The sequence below is a fragment of the Chrysemys picta genome, chromosome 8, assembly GCF_011386835.1.
Source record: "Chrysemys picta bellii isolate R12L10 chromosome 8, ASM1138683v2, whole genome shotgun sequence".
In the NCBI taxonomy this organism is placed as follows: domain Eukaryota; kingdom Metazoa; phylum Chordata; order Testudines; family Emydidae; genus Chrysemys; species Chrysemys picta.
This window is the reverse complement of record NC_088798.1, coordinates 70,518,105-70,532,580: the sequence shown is the minus strand read 5'-3', so window position 1 is coordinate 70,532,580 and position 14,476 is coordinate 70,518,105.

The following is a 14,476-nucleotide window of genomic DNA, read 5'->3' as shown; positions in this document are numbered from 1 at the left end:
TATGCTTTCGTTACAAGGTCGCATTTTTCCTCTTATATTGAGGGCCTGCTGGTTTGGTGTGAGAGATCACTCACGCAGTGCCAGGCAACAGATTTCGGCTTGCAGGCAGCCATGGTAAGTCACAGTCTTTTGGCTTTTTTAACCTTCTTAACATGTGGGAATGGTTTCAAACAGTAGCGCCCTCATTTCCCATACCAAGGACCCATTGGGTTGGCCATTTAAAATGGGTTTGCAATGTAAAAGGAGGGGCTGCGGTTTCCGGGTTAACATGCAGCATAAACCCAACTATCCCCCCCCACACACACACACAATTATCTGGGATGATCACTTCACCCCTCCCCCCTACCTCGTGGCTAACAGCGGGGAACATTTCTGTTCAGCAGAGCAGGAACGGGCACTTCTGAATGTCCCCTTAATAAAATCACCCCATTTCAACCAGGTGACTGTGAATGATATCACTCTCCTGAGGATAACAAAGAGAGATAAGGAATGGATGTTGTCTGCATGCCAGCAAACACCGGGACCATATGCTGCCATGCTTTGTTAAGCAATGTTTCCAGACTACGTGCTACTGGCCTGGCGTGGTAAAGTGTCCTACCATGGCGGACGGGATAAGGCAGCCCGCCCCAGAAACCTTTTGCAAAGGCTTTGGGAGTACATGAAGGAGAGCTTTCTGGAGATGTCCCTGGAGGATTTCCGCTCCATCCCGTTAACAGACTTTTCCAGTAGCTGTACTGGCCGCGATTGCCAGGGCAAATTAATCATTAATCATTAAACACGCTTGCTTTTAAACCATGTGTAATATTTACAAAGGTACACTCACCAGAGGTCCCCTGTGTGCCCTCAGGGTCTGGGAGCATGCCTTGGGTGAGTTCGGGGGTTACTGGTTCCAGGTCCAGGGTGATAAACATATCCTGACTGTTGGGGAAACCAGTTTCTCCGCTTCCTTGCTGCTGTGAGCTATCTACATTATCTTCATCCTCATCTTCCTCATACCCTGAACCCGCTTCCCTGTTGCGTGTTTCTCCATTGACGGAGTCATAGCACACATTTGGGGTAGTGGTGGCTGCACCCCCTAGGATTGCACGCAGCTCCGCATAGAAGCGGCATGTTTGCGGCTCTGCCCCGGACCTTCCGTTTGCCTCTCTGGCTTTGTGGTAGGCTTGCCTTAGCTCCTTAATTTTCACGCGGCAATGCTGTGCGTCCCTGTTATGGCTTCTGTCCTTCATGGCCTTTGAGACCTTTTCTAATATTTTGCCATTTCGTTTACTGCTATGGAGTTCAGCTAGCACTGATTCATCTCCCCATATGGCGAGCAGATCCCGTACCTCCCGCTCGGTCCATGATGGAGCTCTTTTGCGATCCTGGGACTCCATCATGGTTACCTGTGCTGATGAGCTGTGCGTGGTCATGTGTGCTCTCCTTGTTGGGCAAACAGGAAATGAAATTCAAAAGTTCGCGGGGCTTTTCCTGTCTACCTGGTCAGTGCATCTGAGTTGAGAGTGCTGTCCAGAGCGGTCACAATGAAGCACTGTGGGATAGCTCCCGGAGGCCAATAACGTCGAATTCCGTCCACACTACCCCAATTCCGACCCGCAAAGGCCGATTTTAGCGCTAATCCCCTCGTCAGAGGTGGAGTAAAGAAACCAGTTTAAAGGGCCCTTTAATTCGAAAGAAAGGTCTTCATCATGTGGACGTGTCCAGGCTTAATTCGATTTAACCCTGCTAAAGTCGACCTAAACTCGTAGTGTAGACCAGGGCTAAGACTAATAGTTAACCCAATAGAGCACAGGACTGGGAACTCAGGAGACCTGAGCACTATTCCTGGGTGCGGTTAAATGTAGATAGATATGTGTGTGTGTGTGTGTGCGCGCGCGCATGCGCCGCCTTAGCCCTGTGCAGACAGCTGGCATGGCAGACCTCAAGCTAACCACGCAATGACGACAAGATCCATTAAGGGACGAAGGCACCCAGCCAGGTTTATTGTTGACAAAGCATGGTATTAGTATCTTGCAGACTCTACCGGACCACTAATACATGTATGCCCATAACAATGGACCAGCTCAGTGAACAGCGGGACTTTCCCTTCCTCCCTAAGGCCAGACAATGATACTCCCTCTGAGATACATCTTTATACCCCAATACAAACAAGTTAGTACTGCCCCTTTGACATAGTTAGTTATGTTGCTAGTTATCACCCATCATCTTGTACATGCTGGTTCGATTAAAACATCTCTATTACGTACTGTAATCCTGACCTTGTATTTTAGGAGGGGGTCAGTGTGTTCCTGTTATCCTTGGGGAATGTTTTTGTACCATCCTTAAAGTCGGGAAGTTCTGGTACCACTTAATATCAGGATGTGTTTGCATGAGCACTCTGTGGCTAGCACTTCTTAAGAATATGTATTTCTGCAATATCAGCCCTGTTCTTGCCAGATTCTATGAGCAGGTCCTGCCTCATATCGAGCCTCTAATACAAGGGCTTATGTCTCAGGCTGTCTTCCTACTGCCCCTGGCCTGTGGGGTAACCTTGGGTGAGGTACTTCAACTCTCTGGGCCTCAGTTTCCCCCTCTATGGAAGAGGGACAGTGATACTGACCTTCTATGTAAAGTGCTGTGCCATTTAGGGATGACAAGCACTACATAAGAGCTAGGTGTTATTATTATTTATACATCCAGATGCAACATCTGCAGATAGACTGACTGGGTGTCCGGTTTTTGACCAGACCACCTGGTTGAAAAGGAACCCTGATGGCTCCGGTCAGCACCGCCAACCGGGCCGTTAAAAGTCCAGTTGGCTGTGCTGTGGAGCTAAGGTAAGCTAGTCCCTACCTGTCCTGGCTCCACGCTGTGCCCCAGAAGCAGCCAGCAGGTCTGGGTCCTAGGCAGGGAGGGCCACAGGGCTCCATGCGCTGCCCCCGCCCCGAGCACTGGCTCTGCACTCCCACTGGCCAGGAACCGCGGCCAATGGGAGCTGTGGGGGCAGTGCCTGTGGGCGAGAGCAGCATGCAGAGCCTCCTGCCACGCCTCCGCCTAGGAGCCCGACGTGCTGGCCACTTCCGGGGTGCAGCATGGAGTCAGGACAGGCAGGGAACCTGCCTCAGCCCCCCCATTGTGCCGCTGACTGGACGCTTCCCGAGGTAAACCCATGCCCCGACCCTGAGCCCCAACCCCCTGCCTCAGCCCTGAGCCCCCTAAACCCGGAGCCCCCTCCTGCACCACAAACCCCTCATCCCTGACCCCACCCCAGAGCCTGCACCCCCAGACAGAGCCCCCCTGCACTCCAACCCTCTGCCTCAGCCCAGAGCCTCCTCCCACACCCTGAAACCCTCTGCCCCACCTCCCTGGAGTCCCCTCTTGCACCCCAAACCCTTCATCCACAGCCCCATCCCAGAGCCTGCACCCCCAGACAGAACCCTCAACCCCTGGCACCCCAACCCCTGCCCCATCCCAGAGCCTCCTCCCACACCCTGAAACCTCTGCCCCACTCCTCCAGCCTGGAGCCCCCTTCTGTACCCCCAACTCCTCATCCCTGGCCCCACCCCATAGCCTGCCCCCCAGAAAGAACCCTCACCCCCTCCCACACCCCAACCCCCTGTCCCAACCCAAAGCCCCCTCCCACATCCTGAATCCCTAATTTCTGACCCCACCCCAAAGCCCACACCCCCAGTTAGAGCCCTCATCCCCTCCCACCCACCCCCATTTCAGCCCAGTGAAAGTGAGTGAGGGTGGGGGAGAGTGGGCCACCAAGGGACGGGGAAGGTAGTGAGCGGGGGCATAGCCTCAGGAAAGGGGCATTCGGGTTTGTGCAATTAGAAAGTTGGCAACCCTATCTCCAGAACCATTTTTTCCATGACTGCAGGATAATTCCCTTGAACCCCTTTCCACCCCTGAAACTCTTGACTGGATGCTGGACTGCCAATGACTGAGGGCAGAGGCTCAAAACCCATTTCCACTCCCAAGATGGCTTCCTTAATGTCTGATTGTCTATGACGAAGGATCAGTCTCTCAGAAATCTCCTGTGGTGCTCGCTCCTGCTGCTGCTGTCATCATAGGGATGTCTGGGTGGTGTCTAAAGTTGCAAAGGGGTTCCCCATGGATTGGTGGCAGCTCCTGGTCTCTAGGAACATCTGCTCAGTGCTGATACCTTCTTTTAGAAAAAGTTTGTGTTTTATTATTCACATGATTTAATTTTCTCTGGATATCAAGAGTTCCTGAGAGCCCAGCTGTACAATCATGAGGAATGAACACTGCCATGAGTCCAGGAAGGAGACTAACATGTCTCCAGGTGAGGATGGGGGTTCAGCCTGGCTTGGGGGTGCACACATGTTTTTCAGATGGCAAGGAAGAGAGAACCCAGTTTGCATGCTCCTGGACCTTTGCAAAGGTTCTCTCCCCCCAGTGCCACTCCCAGATATGTGACTGACAGATTTTTTATTTTCAGTTTTGGAGGCTGAATGCAACAGTGATTTTGTTTTAGGTTCACTAAAATCTAAAACCCATGTGGAATTAGCACAAAATCAAACTGCATCCAGTGACTTGTTGCAATCACCCTCCAAATGTTGTGCATTCCAACTGTCAGCACAGAGCAAACACAGAGAATGCTGTGCTTGACCCATTGCATTGATAAAGCCTCTCCATTCTCTCATACAGAGGCAGAATCAGAAAAGAGAAGAATAAATGAACAAAAGGCTCTAGCAAGCTGGCTTCCATGCAGCAGCCAGTGTGTGAAGGAAGCAGAGTTTATGGGAGTCTGAACTGTGTACCTGTGCTCAACATAGACAAAAGAGCCACTTAGAGACCTTCCTGATGGGAGACCAATGACAAACGAGACAGGTCTCCTGGCACTACACGTGAGTGTGTTCCGGCCCCTGTGCTGAATATTGAGATAGGGCTGGCCTTGCTGTGTGTGATGGTGAGCCAGGCCCTGAATGAATGCACAGGAAGATGAGATGTGGAGGGGAGCTGGGCCCTGCCAGGCTCTCGGTGGGGGGAGCTGGGCCCTGCCTGGCTTGTATGGAGGGGAGCTGGGCCCTACCACGCTGTGTATGTGGGAGCTGGGCCCTGCCTAGATGTGCGTGGGGGAGCTCAGCCATGCCTGGCTGTGTGTGCGGGGAGCTGGGCCCTGCCTAGCTGTGGGTTGGAGAAGCTGGGACCTGCCTGGCTGTGTGGAGGAGAGCTGGGCATTGCCTGGCAGTGGGTGGGGGGAGCTGGACTCTGCTTGGCTGTGTGTGGGGGAGCTGGGCCCTACCTGGCTGTGGGTGGGTAGGGGGGAGCTTTTCCCTGCCTGGCTGTGGGTGTGGGGAGCTGAGCCCTACCAGGTTGTGTGTGTGGGAGCTGGACCCTGCCTGGCTGTGGGTGGGGGTTAGGGTGACCAGATGTCCCGATATCAAGCAGTTTGTCACGCGTCCCGACCGAAGTACGGTTGGGACGCCATTTGTCCCGATATTTTGTTTCGGGCGTTGTTGTTGTTTTTCCCCCTTGTTGCTTAGGCGGCGGTGACCAGCAGGGGGAGTGCCTTTTCAATTGTTACACTCACCCGGCATGTCCAGGTCTTCGGCGGTGGGTCCCTCAGTCGCCAACAGTATTCGGCGGCATTTCGGCGGCGGGTACTTCCTTCTTTGGCGGCAAGGTTTATTACCTGCCGCCGAAGACCATTAGCGACCGAAGGACCCTCCGCCGAAATGCCACCGAAGACTCAGACAGGTGAGTGTAACAATTGAAAAGGCGCTCCCACTGCGGCGGTCCTGATATTTTGGAATTCTCATCTGGTCACCCTAGTGGGGGTGGGGTGGGGAAGCTGGACCCTACCTGGCTCTGGATGGGGGAACTGGGCACTGCCTGGCTGTGTGTGGGGGGAGCTGACCCCTGCCTGGCTGTGGGTGGAAGGATCTGGGTCCTGCCTGGCTGTGTGTGGTTGAGCTGGGCCCTGCCTGGCTGTGTGTGGGGGGAGCTGAGCCCTATCAGGCTGTGTGTGTGGGGAGCTGGGCCCTGCCTGGCTGTGGGTGGAAGGATCTGGGCCCTGCCTGGCTGTGTGTGGGTGAGCTGGGCCCTGCCTGGCTGTGTGTGGGGGGAGCTGAGCCCTATCAGGCTGTGTGTGTGGGGAGCTGGGCCCTGCCTGGCAGTGTGGAGGGGAGCTGTTCCCTGGGTCGCTGTGGCTGGGGGGATCTTAGCCCTGCCTGGCTGTGTGTGGGAGTGGCGGGGGGAGGGAAGCTGGGCCCTACCTGGCTCTGGGTGGGGGAGCTGGGTCCTGCCTGTCTGTGTGTGGGGAGCTCCACCCTGCCAGGCTATGGGTGCTGGATCTGGGCCCTGCCTGGCTGTGTCTGAGGGGATCTAGGCCCTGCCTGGCTGTGTGTGGGGGAGCTGGGCCCTGCTTGGCTTGGTGTGGGGGAGCAGGTCCCTGCCTGGCTGTGTGTGGGGGGAGCTGGGCCCTGCCTGGCTGTGGGTGGTGGATCTGGGTCCTACCTGGCAGTGCGTGGGGGAGCTGGGCTCTGCCTCGCTGTCCGTGAGGGAGCTGCGCCCTGCCTGGCTGCGTGTGGGGCGGACTGGGCCCTGCCTCGCTGTGGGTGGGGGAGCTAGGCCCTGCCTGGCTGTGGGGAACTGGCTGGGCCTGGCTGTGTGTGGGAGAGCTGGGCCCTGCCTCGCTGTGGGTGGGGGAGATAGGCCCTGCCTGGCTGCGTGGGGGGAGCTGGGCCCTCCCTGGCAGTTGGTGTTGCATTTGGGCCCTGCCTGACTGTATGTGTGGGGAAGTGGCCATGCCTGTGGGTGGGAAGGACTGGGCCCTCTCTGGCTGTGGGTGGAGAGGACTGGTTAGGATTACCATATCTGAACTCTCAAAAAAGAGGACACTCGGGGGAGGGGGGGGGGGACTAGCCCCACCCCCTAGCCACTCCCTCCCACTTCCCGCCCCCTGACAGCCCCCCCAGAACCCCTGACCCATCTAATCCCCCCTGCTCCCTGTCCCTGACTGTTACCCACGAAAGCTTATGCCCAAATAAATCTGTTAGTCTTTAAGGTGCCACCAGACTCCTTGTTGTTTTTGTAGATACAGACTAACGTGGCTACCCCCTGATACCCAACCCCTCTCCACATTCCTGCCCCCCTGACAGCCCCCCCGGAACCCCAAACCCATCTAACCCCCCCCCGCTCCCGTACCCTGACTGTCCCAACCCCTCTCCACACCCCTGCCCCCCTGACAGCCCCCCCAGAACCCCTGACCCATCTAACCTCCCCTGCTCCCTGTCCGCGACTGTCCCAACCCCTCTCCACACCCCTGTCTCCTGACAGCCCCCCCCCCGAACTCCCGACCCATCCACCCCCCCTGCTCCCTGTCCCCTGACTGCCCCCCTTCTCCAACTCCCCAGCCCTCTTACCGTGCCGCTTGGCTTAGAGCAGGTGTCTGGATCCGCGCCCCAAGGAGCGCCCCGCCCTGCCGAGCGGCATGCTGAGGCTGTGGAGGAGGGAAGAAGCAGGGGAGGGGCTCCGGCTGCCGCTGCCAGCCCCACCGCCGCGTTCCCTCACAGGCGCACAGCCCTGACCCCAGCACTGCCGGGCGGCGTGCTAAGGCTGCAGGGGATGGGGGGAGCCAGGAAGTGGCTTTGGCTGCCGAGGCCCCAATGCGAGTAGTGCTCGTCCGCCCTGTCAGCCGCTTTTCGCTCTTTAAATAGCCAACCGGGAGGAAATCCCGGACATTTTTAGATTTTTAGAAATTCTTCCCAGACGGCTATTTAAAGAGCAAAAAGCCGGACACGTCCGGGGTAGCTGTGCCCTACCAAGCTGAATGTGAAGGAGCTGGACCGTACCTGGTTGTGTCTGGGGGGGAGCTTGGGCCCTGCCTGGCTGGGTGTGGGGGAGCTCGTCCCTGCCTGGCTTTTGGTGGGGGGAGCTGGGCCCTGCCTGGCTGTGTGTGTGGGGGGGGAGCAGGGCTCTTTCTGGCTGTGGGTGGGAGCTGGGCCCTGCCTGGTTGAGTGTGGGTGAGCTGGGTCCTGCCTGGCTATGGCTGGGGGATCTGGATCCTGTCTGGCTATGTGTGGGGGAGCTGTGCCATGCCTGGCTTGGTGTGGGGGATCTGGGCCCTGCCTGACTGCGTGTGGGGGAACTGAGTCCTGCCTGGCTTAGTGTGGTAGAGCTGGGTCCTGCCTGGCTGTGTTCGGGGGAGTTGGGCCCTGCCTGGCTGTGTGTGCGGGAGCTAGGCCCTCTCTGACTGTGTATGCGGTGGGGTGGGGGGCATGTAGCTGGGCCCTATCAGGCTATGTGAGTGGGAGGTAGAGCTGGGCCTTCTCTGGCTTTATATAAGGGGGAGCTGGGCCTTGCCTGGCTGTGTATGGCTCCATTTCAGGGGGGGTTTTTTGGGTGGGGGGCAACTTTAACCATTATTCTAGAAGCTACTTGGGCACCTGAAAATTCTTGTGGTGTTTTTGCAGATAATAACTTAGATACAGTGCTCCTATCAGATAATAATTTCTAATTCCTATATAAAAAAGAAAATTAAATAAATATTAGACACGCTCTGCTCTAATATGAATATGTTCTGACATCTTGTGTCAAGTCACTTTAGGGACACTGGTTAAGTTTAAAATTCTAATGTATATTCTTACTTTGTTACTAATTCTTGAATTTGAATTCAACAATTGAAACAATCGTAGAAAAATCTAGATTACTTTCTATCATTTTTTTGCAGTTCATCAAGTTTGGAATAGATCTTTTAACTTTTGGAAACATCCTATTAGGGCAATACCCCGTGAGTTTATACTGCACCTGCCTGGGGCTCTAGGGATGTTACCCCACTACAAATAATAGACTAGAAAAAGACTTTAAACAGTAGTGAAACTGACACTGTCAAGTCACTTTCATAGTATTGCCATCCCCAAATGTTCAAAAATCAACAATCAGGCTCACTAAAAATCATTAGATTGGCTTTAAAATAACGAGATTATGCATAAGAGCATAAGAACGGCCGTACTGGGTCAGACCAAAGGTCCATCTAGCCCAGTATCCTGTCTACCGACAGTGCCCAATGCCAGGTGCCCCAGAGGGAGTGAACCTAACAGGTAATGATCAAGTGATTTCTCTCCTGCCATCCATCTCCACCCTCTGACAAACAGAGTCTAGGGACAGCATTCCTTACCCATCCTGGCTAATAGCCATTAATGGACTTAACCTCCATGAATTTATCCAGTTCTCTTTTAAACGCTGTTATAGTCCTAGCCTTCACAACCTCCTCAGGTAAGGAGTTCCACAAGTTGACTGTGCGCTGTGTGAAGAAGAACTTCCTTTTATTTGTTTTAAACCTGCTGCCTATTAATTTCATTTGGTGACCCCTAGTTCTTGTATTATGGGAATAAGTAAATAACTTTTCCTTATCTACTTTCTCCACTTCACTCATGATTTTTTATACCTCTATCATATCCCCCCTTAGTCTCCTCTTTTCCAAGCTGAAAAGTCCTAGCCTCTTTAATCTCTCCTCATATGGGACCCGTTCCAAACCCCTAATCATTTTAGTTGCCCTTCTCTGCTTTTTTGAGATGAGGAGACCACATCTGTATGCAGTATTCAAGATGTGGGCGTACCATCGATTTATATAAGGGCAATAATATATTCTCCGTCTTATTCTCTATCCCCTTTTTAATGATTCCTAACGTCCTGTTTGCTTTTTTGACCACCTCTCCACACTGCATGGACATCTTCAGACAACTATCCACGATGACTCCAAGATCTCTTTCCTGATTTGTTGTAGCTAAATTAGCCCCTATCATATTGTATGTATAGTTGGGGTTATTTTTTCCAATGTGCATTACTTTACATTTATCCACATTAAATTTCATTTGCCATTTTGTTGCCCAATCAATTAGTTTTGTGAGATCTTTTTGAAGCTCTTCACAGTCTGCTTTGGTCTTAACTATCTTGAGCAGTTTAGTATCATCTGCAAACTTTGCCACCTCACTTTTTACCCCTTTCTCCAGATCATTTATGAATAAGTTGAATAGGATTGGTCCTAGGACTGACCCTTGGGGAACACTACTAGTTACCCCTCTCCATTCTGAGAATTTACCATTAATTCCTACCCTTTATTCCCTGTCTTTTAACCAGTTCTCAATCCATGAAAGGACCTTCCCTTTTATCCCATGACAACTTAATTTACTTAAGAGACTTTGGTGAGGGACCTTGTCAAAAGCTTTCTGGAAATCTAAGTACACTATGTCCACTGGATCCCCCTTGTCCACATGTTTGTTGACCCCTTCAAAGAACTCTAGTAGATTAGTAAGACACGATTTCCCTTTACAGAAACCATGTTGACTTTTGCCCAACAATTTATGTTCTTTTATGCGTCTGACAATTTTATTCTTATGTATGATTATGTAAAAAAAATAGAGTATGTGTTTTTTTTTTAATTTACAGTCTGCTTTTTGAGCTTTTAAGGTGCACTGGGGTCACATTTTGAAGTTTTCTCCACAGCCACAAGAGCTAAAAATTTCATTTTTCTTTAAGAATGAAGACTGAAATAATCATATATCACTTGACTCCAGGAGCTGGGGCTTTAAGGAAAACAATAATTATCATGAGATTCGTGACAAAATCATGAGAGTTGGCAACACTGCTTTCACTTCTGTTTAAAGGCTAGTTACTTTCCAGAAGGGTCTTAAACACAACACTACAGTGATTGAGTTGCAGTTTTCACAGGAGAATATTTTAAATCAAACACCAATAAAAAATTGAGACTCCTGAGGTATATCAGGGCCACTGCATACAGGAAAGGAAAAATAAACAGGCACAGGAGCTCTGGACAGCTCTTCCACTTGAAAGAAAATTGGAGGGTCAAATCTTCTAGTCCTTAATCAAGTAAAACTTCTATTGCCATCAGTGCCTCCACTCATAGATATAACATGTGTGGTCAATAACTATACACTTCATACTTAAATATTCGAGCCATCTTATCCAGAGTTACACATGTTATATGCATTGGCTCGGGGACTACATTTCCTAGCATATTCTGAATAGTGCTGAGCACACAGATGGCGCCCAGTGAAAAACACAAATCATGACAATAATCGTTGACTTTATGGACTCTGTGGATGTAATTTCTGTTCTTTGTTCTGGAATTGGCCTGAATACAGCTGAAACCCTAAATATTTGATGTATAATCACATCTGATACGCATATGACACTTTCTCATTCCTTCCTTTTCTCAAACTCAGAACAAAAAATGACAAAACAAAATGGTTTTCAGTTAAAATCTAAAATTGCACAGCAGGCATTGCTATACAACTCTGCCTGGGGCAGAACTTGCCACCCATTGGCGGTTAAGTGCTCTCCGCTCATCTGATTCTCATTCTCTTTCTTTCTTGATCCTTCCTGACCTCTGTGCTGCTTTTCATATTGTCAACCATGACATCCTCCCCAATCACCTGGGACCAATTGCTGGAGTCTCAGAGAACTGGCATTCTTGGTTTTGCTCCCATACCTCAGAGGCCTCTTTTTTGCAGCATGCAGCAGAGAGAAAGGCAGGTTCAATGGATAGGGAGCTAGCCCTGAGAGACCTGCGTTCTACTCCCCCTTCCCCATGGACTTCTTGTATGACCTCAGGCCAGTGCCTTAGGGACAGAGTTTCAAATGTTTTTAGGCATCTAGTGGGGTTTACACTTCTAGGCATGTTTGAAAATCCAACTAGATGCCTAAATACCTTTGAAAATCTGGCTATTGGTCTCTCTGTGCCTCAGTGTCCCATCTGTACAATGCGGATAACAGCACCTCTCTACCTCACCGAGGGGCTGTGACGTGAGGCGTTCAGATATTACTATGGTGATGGGGCCACATAAGTACCACAGGTAGAGTGGGAACTTCTCTATACCGCTGCTATCCCTTCCCTGGGTTTTGGCCCCTTCTTTTCACTTATGCCCCTCACATCTTCCTCTTTTCTGAATGTAACCTTGGCTCAGAAGGTTTGGCTGTATTTCTTCTGAGTCCCTTATGTTCTCTCTTCAAACCCACCTCCCACCACCCGCAGAGGTGTTTAGGTTCATCTAATGATTTCCAGATCCTTAATTTAATTATCAGCCTTTTCTACTGACTCCCTGCCCCAGGGACACAAGCTGGGAGAAGCACCATCTCTGGAGAACTCACATTCCACACTAATGCGGTGCAGTTAAGAGCTCTGCCTGGGAGCACACCTCCTGTATGAAACTCGGGGGAGTGGGGGCGGCAGCCTCCCCCCGCCACACACCCCTAATTGGCGCCCTTGGTATGGGAGGGAGCTGGGCCCTGCCTGGCTGTTTGGGGAGATCTGGGTGCCACCTGGCTGCATGGTGAGGAGCTGGGCCCTGCCTGGCTGCATGCGGGGGTGCTGGACCCAGTCTGGCTGTGAGAGGGAAAACTGGGCCCTGCCACCCTGTGCTAGTTTCTCTATTTTCATGTTGGTGTGTGTGAGAATGAGCAAGTGCCAAGGACCAGATGGTTGCAGCCTCAGCGTTACCACAGCAGAAGAGAGCAGTAATCTCCCATCTCTTGGTAAGATATAGGCATTTACTGAGTCCCAGTCCACTGACCATGAGGTGTTAACAGGACCATTACTATGGACTCTGTTAGGAAGTGACTGTACAGATGAGTTATTGCAAGGGTTGGCCTGTGACAGAGGCTGTCAATGCAGAATAGTAAAGAGGTCACAGAGAATCAATGAAGTAGGCTTGGCCTACCCTCTGTGTGTGAAGTGTGTAAGTAAGGGGCATGCTGCACTTTGTGTCATAAATTGACTTTGAGACATTAATGCCCAGAAGGGATCATTATGATCATCCTGGCTGACTGGCCACAGAACCCAGGCCAGGGAATATCTTCCAGGGATTCCTAACGCCAACTTGACATACCTCTGGTTATATCAGGTAGGAGCGGGGTCAGCAACGTGTCTGTACATGGACATGGAAAATTTTGAGGTCCATGGTAAAAAAAAATTGAATGACTGAATGATATAAGTGCCTCCCCACCAATGTCCGTCACTACGGCAATTTTGTCAAGTGTCCATCACGCAACCGGGTGGTGTCGACCCCTGGGTAGGAGGAGGGAGGTTATGTTATTTCTCTATAGTTTATTGACATAGCTTAATTGCTCAGAGAAGGTAGATGGGACAACGTTAGGGTTGCCACCTGTCCAGGTTTTCCCTAGATTGTCCTTTTTTGAGGTAGATGTCAGTATGCTCAGTAAGCTCAATACTGCCAGATTGTTACCAGTGACCTTGGGGTATGCTCATTTATTCGGGTTACTCTTCTGTAATTCTATCAATGTACTACTTGTGTCACGTGTGTTTTCATATGCAGCTCTACTTCTCCCTTCTGCAAGTCCCCTCCCAATGGAGCTATCCTGCAGGACCTATGTTCCCTAAGGCTGGGTTCCTCCAGCCCCAGAACCGGATGAACACACACACACACACACACACACACACACACACACACACACACACACACACACACACACACACACATTAACAGAGCAAGTCTGAGCAGACTGGGTCAATCAGCACTTTCAAGCTGACCCCTTATATGTCCCTGGACTCAATGGACTGGGTCAAGCAGCACTTTCAAGCTGCCACCCTTATGTGTCCCATATTCTGCACGTCCCTATCCCCACTCTCACATCACAATTGTACTGGTAGTAACCTACTTGATGAGCAAACCCGACAGTATTTTGAGCACTGCAGGGATCTTTAGCTTAGGTAAAAGAAGCGTTGCTGCAGAGTAAATGGGGGAAGCTAAAAACACAAAAGAGTAAAGTTCAGAGAGAGAGAGAGAGAAGCAACCCGCTTAACCATACAAGTTATTTATTGAATAATAGTGATAACTACACAAGGAGGGCTAAACCAACATAACATACATTATTAAAGGTTAATACCTAAGGTAGAAAGGAAAATAGAGACAGAGAAAGAAGGGGATCTCACCGCTCCCTGAAGCTTGAACTGGTCGGGGTTCCCAGGTAATGGTGGTAGCTCAGGGTCCTGAGGGCAGGAGACAGGCAGAGCCCCCCAGCACAATCAGTCAGGAGATGGAGTCCCAGTGGAACTGATGCAGAGCTTGGGTCTATGCTTCAGAACCCTTACTTGAACATAGGAGGTTTTGTAGAGAAACAGTGGTTCATGAGTAAACTGATGACTTGAGGGTTTTCTTTAGGCTAGACAATAGGAGCTGATCACTCTTGGCTATGGGTGGTGTTTTCTTCCAGGGAGCTCACAATGCAACTAGGCTGCTTCAGTATTTTGGATATCAATCAAGGAATTGGTCTGATAACTGCTGAGCTCGGTGTGGGCAGGCGTACATTCATTAACATCTGGAGCAGAGATGCCCATAATGCAGTGCTTCCCTGCTTTTTCTGGTCCCAGAGTTCAGTACGGTTCTCTATTCTTCATTCTGTATGCTAATCCCAGTCCCATCTTTCATCCAGATGATGCTAGGGGAGTTGTCTCTGCTCTCCTTTCTGTATGCAAATGGAGATGTCT